Source organism: Mustela erminea, chromosome 7, assembly GCF_009829155.1.
Source record: "Mustela erminea isolate mMusErm1 chromosome 7, mMusErm1.Pri, whole genome shotgun sequence".
NCBI classification, from domain to species: Eukaryota; Metazoa; Chordata; class Mammalia; order Carnivora; family Mustelidae; genus Mustela; species Mustela erminea.
In genome coordinates this window covers 11,954,744-11,965,232 of record NC_045620.1, presented here as the reverse complement: position 1 = coordinate 11,965,232, position 10,489 = coordinate 11,954,744, and the positions used below count along the sequence as shown (strand labels likewise).

Below are 10,489 nucleotides of genomic sequence, written 5' to 3'. Positions count from 1 at the left end.
AGCAGAACTTCTCCTCCAGGAAGCCCACCAGGTATTTGGTTGTGAGAAAAAAAGGGCACAAGGAAATGACAATACAAATAACTAACAAACACTGAGCACTGACCTTGTGCCCATCTCTATTCTAAGCACATCACAGACTAAACTCAGTGAATCCTTATTGACCCCAGTGTCAGTAGCCTTAGCCCCATTTTCCAGATGAGGAGACTGAGGTACAGGGCAGCTAATTAATTCACCCCACATCCTCGAGCCCCTGGCTGAGGCAGGCAGTCTGACTCTAGAACTCCAGCTCAGAAACTTTCATCCCTTGAAGGGGGGGGGTTTCATGTGTCACTTACTTGGGCATCCTGGCCCCTTGGTTTTGTGCCTCTTCCCTCACCTGTAAAAGGAGCATCTTCACAGCAACCCCCACCTTTCAGGGCAGTTTTGAGGCTTGGTGATGAAGGACTGAAAGGCCTGCACATAAGCCTTGCACATAATACTAAGCTTTGTAAAGATCATCAAGTGAATACGATCGTCACGCTTATTGTCACCCAGCACTCTAGAAAGGAGCACGGAAACCCTGAGTCCCATGCAAGAAGGAATCAAATCTCTCTTTTTAACAGTTTGCCCATATCATTCATCAGCAGCACGTAACGTAATTATCTTGTCTTTTTTCCTGTTTCTCTGTAGCTCTGTAAGAAAGCAGGGTAGGTAGGGCCCTGCAAAGAAAGGATGCAGATCTTGGTCATGATTTAAACCACTTTATTTTCTTAAAGACAGAAAGAATCTTGGTTTCTGCTAAGAGGTTCTCCAAGAATAGACATCCACACAGGCCACCAAGTCCAGCATGGCGGCAGGGGGACAGATGAAATTTCTCTTTCAAGGTCACTTCCACTTCTGTGTCCCCAGGAGATTAATTCAATTCCACCTTTTCACACTGTTCCGGTGAGGACAGGGAAAGACAGCTCCGAACAAGACAGACAGAAAGCCCCAGCTTGCAGAGCTGACATTCTAGGGGAGGAGACAGACAATTAAAAAACAGAGACATCCTCTAAAGTCAAGTTTTGAGAAATAGCATGAAGAAAAATAAAATAGAATAAGGGCATGGAGAGTAATAGGTGTGGGAGGGCTGTTATGTTATTTTATTTGATTTATTTTATTTATTCTTTTTTTTTTTTAAAGATTTTATTTATTTATTTATTTGACAGAGATTACAAGTAGGCAGAGAGGCAGGCAGAGACTGAGAGAGAGGGAAGCAGGCTCCCTGCTGAGCAGAGAGCCCAATGCGGGACTCGATCCCAGGACCCTGAGATCATGACCTGAGCCGAAGGCAGCGGCCTAACCCACCGAGCCACCCAGGTGCCCTATTTTATTTATTCTTTTGGAGGGCTCTTATTTTAAACAAGGTGAACAGAGAAGGCCTCCTGGAGATAGCTGAGCTCAGAACTAATAAAATGAGGGTAGCTGGGGAAAGAATATTCCAGGTTGAAGATGAGTGGCCTGTGCAAAGGCCCTGAGGGCACAACCAGGGGCCAAGAACGGTAGGAATTGAGTTTGGATGGATAGGCAAGGATTTGTTTCTCTCCCCCTTTTTTTCTCTGCCAAATTGGAATAAAGACAGCAGCCTGCAGCCCCACCTCCCTCCCAGCTAATGGATGGGAAAGTGCTTTGAGGAGAGCAGGGACAATCAGGTTTACTAATGGACACATTGGACAAGGCCCATGCCAAGGACACTTTGGGTCAATGCGGTCTCTTCTCCCTCCTGGCGAGTCTGTGTTATCCTAAGTGTCAGCACTGGGAAAGCCCAAGGTTCAAACATTTCCATTCTCTCATTCAAGGGATAAAAAATGTAGGGCCCAGAGAAGGGAGGAGCCCTGCCCAAGGTCACACAGCAGGTTCCTGCTAGAGATCCAGTTTTCAAGACTTGGCTGAAGAGCACAACAAATCATGAAACATCCCACTCACAGGTGCAGATGAGAGTAAATAAAATCAATATTCTTATCTCCTTAAGAAGTTGTTACTTCCCCAAGGGGAAGAAGGTGAGACTGCTTGGGGGTTGGTTGTGAGGAGTAACACTTTGCAAAGCAAATTCAGCGTGTTAAACGACAAGCTCTCCCCCAGACAGGTCTCTCTGCTCTCAACATGCGACTTCTTGTTTGTGCTTTTCAAAACATTCCCCTAATTTTCTTAAGTTTTCACAACTGGTGCTGAGCAAGGGTTAGAGAAGTCTGGGCTCTTTGTTACTTTTCCTCAAAATCCAGGCCCAGAATAGTGAAATAGGTCGTCAGAGGCTAGAGAGGGTTTATCCTCCAGTCAGCAGATTCATGTTATAGTGGACCAGGAAAGTGGTGGGGAGCAGGCCACATAGAAAATAATGCCATGGGGGCACCTGGGGAGCTCAGTTGGTTAAGCATCTGCCTTCGGCTCAGGTCATGGTCTAAGGGTCACCTGCTCAGTGGGGAGCCTGCTTCTCCCCTTCCCTCTGCTCATGGTCTCTCTCTCTCTCTCAAATAAATTTTTTAAAAATCTTAAAAAAAAAAAAAAGGGGGGGGGCACCTGCCTGGCTCAGTGGGTTAAGCCTGTGCCTTCAGCTCAGGTCATGATCTTAGGGTCCTGGGATCGAACCCCACATCGGGCTCCCTGCTTGGCAGGGAGCCTGCTTCCCTCTCTCTCTCTGTCTGCCTCTTTTCCCACTTGTGATCTCTGTCTGTCAAATAAATAAATAAAACCTTTTAAAAAATGTTTTTAGCAATCTTAAAAAAAACAAAAGAATATCATGAACAAGATAATTTCAGAGAATACCAAGTGCTATGGATGAAATAAACAAAGGATCTGGCAAGACTAATTTAGGGTGGTCAAAGAAGAGCCCCAAGGGAGGTGACTTAGAAGGGGACCTGTAGCTCGAGGTGCAACCAGCCATGTTCAGAGCCAGACAGAAGAGGGTTCCAGACCAAAGGATGGCAAATGCAAAGGCCCTGTGGTAGGAACAAGTTTATTCCTGGCAGAACAGAAAGGAAAGGCCAGTAAGGTGGGCAGATCAGGGGGACGGGCGGGAGCTCTGAGGTCAGAGAGGGTTGACGGCCAACCTTGAGGCACACAGATTCAATCCTGTGGTTGGTGGCAGAGCTGGGCCTTAAAACTCAGGTCTCCTTCAGAACCAAGGCTCCCTCTTCCATGACCCCTTTCGGCTTTGCTCATACCCCATTACCTCCTCAGCCCGACTCTGGAAGCGACCGGTTGGACTCCAAGGGTGCGTCTCTAGCTTGCCCTTCTCATCCCTGATTTCCCACAAAGTAATTCAGTGCCCACCGCCTTTCTCACACACAGGGCGGACCGTCACCTCCTCTTCTCAAGTTCACACTCTCTGGGAGCCTCCCAGCAGCAGCAGAATTTGCATCTCCCCTGCCCCCAGCAACAGAAGTGGGAATTAAGGTTGAGAAGAGAAACACAGATAGAAACAGAGACAGAGACAGAGGGGGAGAGAAAACAGAGCAGAGGAATCCTCCAGGAGTGAAACTGCCTGCCTACTAGATAGAAGGGCAGAGAACACAGGCCTGATCTGGCGTGGGGCGCTTATCAGCCCTGTCCTGGGGGACAGGCTCCCAGAAGCCAGAGCTGTCTCGCCTTGCCTAACTCCTGGTGCTGGGAGGTGACAGACAGGGTCCAGAATGGGGACAGCCCAAACCAGCCAAGCAGCAGGGACAGCCTCTGGGGCACCCTGGGAGGTCCCAACTCCCCCCACCAAATTGTCAGCAAACCTCCAAAACCCCTCCTTGGGGTGATCTTTCTTGCTATAGAGAGCCCAAGTCTTGTCTTTTATTTATTTATTTTTTTTTTTAACTGAGATATACTTAACATTTAACGTGATACTAGTTTCTGGCATGCAATATAGTGATTCAATATTTGTAAATGTTGCAAAATGACCACCACCAGAAGCCTAGTTAACATCCATCACCACACATAGTTACAAATCTTTTTCTCCTGATACTTTGAAGACCTACTCTCTTAGCGCCTTCCAAATACGCAGCCATAGAGACCATGTTGTCCATCACATCTGCAGGATTTATTTTCTCTACGGAATGCTATACTTTTGGACCCCCTTCATCCATTTCATCCCCTCCCCAACCCCTGCCTCTGGGTAGCATTTATCCAGCACCTACTGTATGCTATGCACTGTACTAAGTATTTTACTTACAGTTTTACCACACAAAAGCACTTAGGTTTTACGGAAATAAAGAGGTTCTTAGAAAAGCTGGTGATTGTTGTAAAATTTAAAAGGCCTGCCAAATCAAAACAACTACAACAATAAAACCAGCGCGGGTGTTCTGCCAACCTTGGTTTAGCACAACCTTGGTTTAGCACGAATTTGGTCACCGAACCACCTCCTGGCACTCCATGAGATGCCTCCTGGAAGACCCGCATGATTGTTCTGGAACTGCCCTTCAGGAAGACCTCCCAGACAGAAAGTGAAATGCCCTTCCTCACCAAACGCCCATTAGGACGACTACTATCAAGATAACAGAATATAGCAAGTGTCAGTGAGGATGTGGAGAAATCGGAACCCTTGTGCTTTGCTGGTGGAATGCAAAATGAGGCAGTCTCTGAAAAAAAGTATGGTGGTTCCTCAAAAAAGTTAAAAATAGAATTACCATATGATCCAGCAGTTCCTCTTCCGAGTATATACCCCAAAGAATTAAAAGCAGGGACTCAGGGGCACTTAGGGTGGTGCGTTTGATTAAGCATCCAATTCTTGGTTTCAGGTCAGGTCATGATCTCAGAGTCCTGGGATCGAGCCCCACGTGGGGCTCCTGGCTCAGTGCGGAGTTGGCTTAAAACTCTTTCTCCCCCGCTCTCTGCCCCTCCCCCTCACTGTGAACAAACACTCGCGCTCTCTCTCTCTCAAATTAATAAACAAAATCTTCACTAAAAGAATAAATACAGGGACTCAAGCAGATATTTACACACCCATGTTTACAGCAGCATTATTCACATCAGTCAAAAGGCTGAAGCAACCCAGGTGTTCATCAATGGGTAAATCAATCAGCAAAATATGGTCTATTCATACAACCCCACATTATTCATCCTTAAAAGGGAAGGGAATTCTGACCCAGGCTATGACATGGATGAATCTTGAAGACTCCATGCCAAGGGGAACAAACCTATCACATGAGGGCAAATATCCTATGACTCCACTTCTGTGAGGTCCCTAGAGTAGTCGAATTCATGAAGACAAAAAGTAGAGTGGGGGCACCAGGAGCTGGGCAGAGGGGGCACTGGGGGGTTGTTGTTTAGTGGGGACAGGGTTCTGGTCCTGCCAGACGAAAAGAGTTCTGGAGATGGGCAGTGGGGATGTTTGCACAACAGTGTGAAGTTACTTAACACCACTAAACCGAATGCTTAAAAATGGTTATGATGATAAACTGTATGTTAGGTGTATTTTTCCACAATTAAAAAAAATTTTTTTTCAATGATAAAGGTGCCTCTGCCCCTTCGCTGGGACCCAGAGAGGAGGTCTCATTTTCCAACAAGAAGGATGGGGCTTGACTGCACCTCCAGCAGCCCTACAGCCCCATCCAGCCCCCTCTGTACATTAAGGGTCTGGGGCAGGCCTCTGTGACCCAAGAGAAGCCATCACAGACTCTCAGTGACCCCCCACTTTGGTCTCAGAACAGCACAGCAGTGAAACGAGGTTGACAGAAATGGAGTTCTATTACTGGCTTGGGGGACCTTGAACAATTCACTCTACCTGCTTGGGCCTCAGTTTCCCATCTTTCCCAGTGAAGAGTTGGACTTCAGAAGCACCCAGAACCATATCTGACCTCGGACATGTCTTGTCTGTGCCACACAAGATTTAAAATCGAGAGTGTCCGGCCACCTGGGGCTCTGGTCCTTGGTGGTCACTGCCATCTGAAGGTGGCACCACCCCTGGTGGTGGAGAAGCCAGAGCTCCCCAGTTTGCTCCAGTCCTGAACCTTCCCTTCCAGGGCCCTGTAGCTGGTGGACTTTGCAAAACCTGGACAAGATGACAGGCAAGGGGCCTCTGACTTCAAGAACAGCTTTACTAGAGTTTCCTGGGGGGAGATTTCCTTGAAAACACAGCTCTGGGGTTTCTGATCATGGGACACGCTGTCTCTTTGACCTCCAGTTTCTCAGCTCCTAAACCCAGCATTCTGCAGACATGTTCCCTTAATTGGGGGGGGGGGGGGGACCACAACAAGGTCTGAACACCCCCAGTGTTGTCTCACCACTTGACTTCAAACCTCGGTTTTCTGGGGTTCCCAGCAGAAAAGGAAGAAAGTCTACAGTGGACTGTGTGTCTTGCTCGAGGGGTCTTTAGACAATAACCTCCTTCCCACCCTCCATCTCAAAGCTTATAGAAAGTAAAAAAATAAAAACAAAATATGCCCTTATTAAAGACTTCTGATTCTGCCCTGATAATTTTTTTTTTTTAAGATTTTATTTATTTGTTAGAGAGAGAGATACAGAGCACAAGCACAGGCAGACAGAGTGGCAGGCTAGAGGCAGAGGGAGAAGCAGGCTCCCTGCCGAGCAAGGAGCCCGATGTGGGACTCGATCCCAGAACGCTGGGATCATGACCTGAGCCGAAGGCAGCCGCTTAACCAACTGAGCCACCCAGGCGTCCCTGCCCTGATAAATTTAAGCAAGAGGAATACGAACTGATATCCTCCTCCTCCTCCTCTCCTCTTCTTCTTCCTTCTCTTTACTACAAATGAATACTAATAATGGCTTACTTTAATTGAGCATGTACTATGTACCAGACTTTCTCCTAAGCACTTTGCATATTATTTCATTTATAGCTCACAGCAATTGGAGGCGGTAGACGCTCTGTAACCCCATTTTATAGAGGATGTAACGGAGGCAGAGCCTACACATTGGGGGTGAGCAGAACTGGGGTAGATTTTGGTAGCCAGTTCATCAACAATCCATGTGCTTTTCCTTTCCAATACGGGCCAGGCAGAAAGGCTCCCGCAAAGAAGGATGGGAACAGGAGGGCCACTCTACCCTCGAGGAGACGATGACCAGAGAACATGTCATCAGCGCTCACGAGCACATCCAAGGAGTGGGCTTCAAAAAGTATGCTCTTTGCAATCTCAAAGATCTCCAGAAATCTGTTGTAAAAGAGATGGGAACTCCAGATATGTGCCCTGGCCCAGGCCAAAAGAAAAAAGGAATGTCCCCTACTGTATCCATGTGCAGTTGTCCAAAAAATGTAACGACACGGTGAAGAGTCATCAAATGAGCTCAGTACTTTGGTTGCCTGTGTCCCTGCACCACATCCAAAAATTTCATCCAGTGTGGATGAGAACCTCTGATGGTAAAATAGCTATAAAACCAAACCAACCAGGGTGGCTGGGTGGCTCAGTGCATTAAATCTTCTGCTTTCGGCTCAGGACATGATCCCAGGGTCCTGGGATCAAGTCCCACATCGGGCTTTCTGCTCAGCAGGGAGCCTGCTTCCCTTCCTCTCTCTCTGCCTGCCTCTCTGCCTGCTTGTGATCTCTGTCTGTCAAATAAATAAATAAAATCTTTAAAACAAAACAAAACAACCAAAGGAAAGCCAATTAATCAAAGTTTTCAAACTGAGCCTATACTTTTTAAAATTAATAGACTTTTTAAAAAGCCAATTTAGGGCTCCAGAAAAATCAAGAGAAAGTGCAGAGCATTTCCCTATACGAGCTCACTGCCCCCCAATTTCCCCCTATTACCAACATCTTGCATTAACGTGGCTTGTTTGTTCATACTAAGAGCCAACATTAGAGTCCTATCGTTATATCATTATTAACTAAGCCCATAGTTTACATCAGGGTTCATTCTGTGTTGTATATTCTAGGGGTTTGAACAGATGTGTAATAGCACATATTTTATCATTGCAGAATCATGCAGAACAGTTTCACTGCCCTAAAAATCCTGTTCTCCGCCTATTCATCCCTTCTTCCCTCCCCCAGACCCTTAGCAACCACTGATCTTTTTTTTTTTTTAAGATTTTATTTATTTATTTGACAGAGAGAAAGAGCACAAGTAGCAGAGAGGCAGGCAGAGAGGAAGGAAGCAGGCTCCCTGCTGAGCAGAGAGCCCGATGTGGGGCTCCATCCCAGGACCCCGGGATCATGACCGGAGCTGAAGGCAGACGCTTAACTGACTGAGCCACCCAGGTGCCCCCAACCACTGATCTTTTTTCATGGTCACCATAGTTTTGCCTTTTCCAGAATGTCATATAGTTGGGATCATAGCTTATGTAGCTTTTTCAGACTGGCTTGTTTCACTCAGTAATAGGCATTTTAAGGTTCTTTTTTTTTTTTTTTTAAGATTTTATTTATTTATTTGACAGAGAGAGATCACAAGTAGGCAGAGAGGCAGGCAGAGAGAGAGGAGGAAGCAGGCTCCCTGCTGAGCAGAGAGCCCGACGAGGGACTCGATCCCAGGACCCTGAGATCATGATCTGAGCCGAAGGCAGTGGCTTAACTCACTGAGCCACCCAGGCGCCCGGCATTTAAAATTCCACCGTGTCCCGGGACACCTGTGTGGCTCAGTCGGTTAAGCGTCTGCCTTCAGCTCGGGTCATGATCCCAGGGTCCCAGACTCAGTGCTCAATGGGGAGTCTGCTTCTCCCTGTCCCTCTGACACCCCTCTTGCACCTGCTCTCTCTCACTCTCTCACAAATGCATCTTCTAAATTTTTTTAATTTAGAACCAAAAAAAGGATTCTACCATGTCCTGTCCTAGCTTGGTCACTTATTTCTTCTTAGCGCAGAATAATATTCCATTATCTGGATGTACCACAGTTTTGTCGATCCACTCACCTACCCAAGGATGTGTTGGTTGCTTCCAAGTTTCAGCGGTTACAAATAAGGGCTTATCCATTTTTTATGACTTTTTCTTCCAATTGCAAAAAGCAATGTTACATGATCGTCCTAGATTAGGAAAACAGAGATGAGCATAGAGAGCAAAGTAAGAATCTCTCATTTGCAAAGAAGGAAACTGAGGCTCAAGGAGGGTAAGTAAAGTGTCCATTCACTCATTCCTCCAGTGACTGTGACAGAGGACCTACCACGTGCAGGCACTGTGCTGGGACACGGGACATCTCCGGGAATAAGGAGTTGAGGTCTCCGCCCTCCTGGAGTTGACATTCTAGACAAAAAAAAAAATCAAGTAAGTAAATAAATCATACGAATAAAGAAAGAACAGCTGATATTTATTGGGTACTTACTTTGTGCCAGATGTTGTTCCAAAATCTTGACGTACATGAAGGTTGCTGATTCTCACAGCCATGCTATCTATCGTTATCCTAGTTTCTCAGATGGGAAAACTGGGGTACAGAAGGTTACATCACGAACTTAAGGCAGCATAGCTCAGACGAGGAGGAAGCAGGATGTGGACCCAGGTCTCCGGGCACCTGAGTATGGGGCTTACCATCACTCTAGAGTGAGGGGAGGTCATTTAGATAGAGGGGCAGTGGCAGAGCATGGGCTGAACCCCACCTTTAGCTTCTAAACCTCACCTTTGTGCCAGGGTCCCTCTGCCTTTTGGAGGACTGAGAAGCCAAACTTTATTATTCTGTGCAGCTTCCCCTAGTCTCTTAGCTGTGGGCCCCGAGGGGTTGGGGGAAAGGTTATAGAGGCTTGAGGCTGCCCACGGCTCCCGGGTGCAACCCAATGCCATTTATTTTTAAGTCACTAAATCCCTGATGACAAACCTGCTGTAGAGCGGAGCAGGTTGACCTGACCGAGAGAACACAGTCACTGGGTATGGAAGACGATCTCAAACCACACACCTCGGCTGGGGATTCTGACCAGCAGGCAGGGAAGGGCGACCTCATCCAACTCTGCTTCTTGTAAGTCAGCTCAAAATCAGCTGCAGAAAAAGCCAAAAGCTTATAAAACGGTGTAGGTGTGGCTCTGGCGTGAGAGCCAGTTGCTCTGGGTGTTTCCGAACACAACTGACATTGACGTCTATGACCCAAATTTAAAGGAACATGGCCTTTAACACGCCCGTTCCAGGCCCAAGAGTTTATCCTACAAATATCCTCATACATGTGTGGCCTGATATATGTACAGACCTACATGTTCCACCAGTTTGTAGCGAAAGGAATGGAATGACTCATCCTTCTCCCATCCCCCAAAGAGGTCTCCGTTTCAATGAATAAAGTCCATACTTGCAAAGAAATTCTATGCTATTGGTCAAAAGGCAGGTCTCCATGGACTGTGATTGAGCTCCCTCCAAGATAAATTGGTAAGGGGGTGGGAAGAAGTTTCAGAACATGATACGGTGTCTTAGCTGCCACAGAAGTAGGGGGCAGGTCTACAGAGGCGTCAAAACCTGAAAGAGGGCCAGGACCTCAGCTGTAAAATCAGGTCCTCATTGCTGGGCTTCTTGGAAATCTTAAATTAGGTAATATCCAGAAGGGGCTCTGCTCAGTGTCAAGGACACGAGCATTGGTCAATAAAGAAGAGCTAGGCTACCAATTATCATGGTACACAGAATCTCTCAGG

The 10,489-nt window shown here is 46.9% G+C and overlaps 1 long non-coding RNA gene across 1 annotated transcript; it reads right to left on the bottom strand.

Annotated features, from left to right (window-relative positions):
• Positions 1–799: 799 nt before the first annotated feature.
• On the bottom strand, positions 800–9,583 carry LOC116596517. Its single transcript, XR_004288151.1, has 4 exons — positions 9,208–9,583; positions 9,049–9,128; positions 8,805–8,911; positions 800–990 (listed from the first exon to the last, which is right to left on the bottom strand). It is a non-coding gene; the product is annotated as an uncharacterized LOC116596517 (long non-coding RNA).
• Between the last annotated feature and the right edge of the window lie 906 nt (positions 9,584–10,489).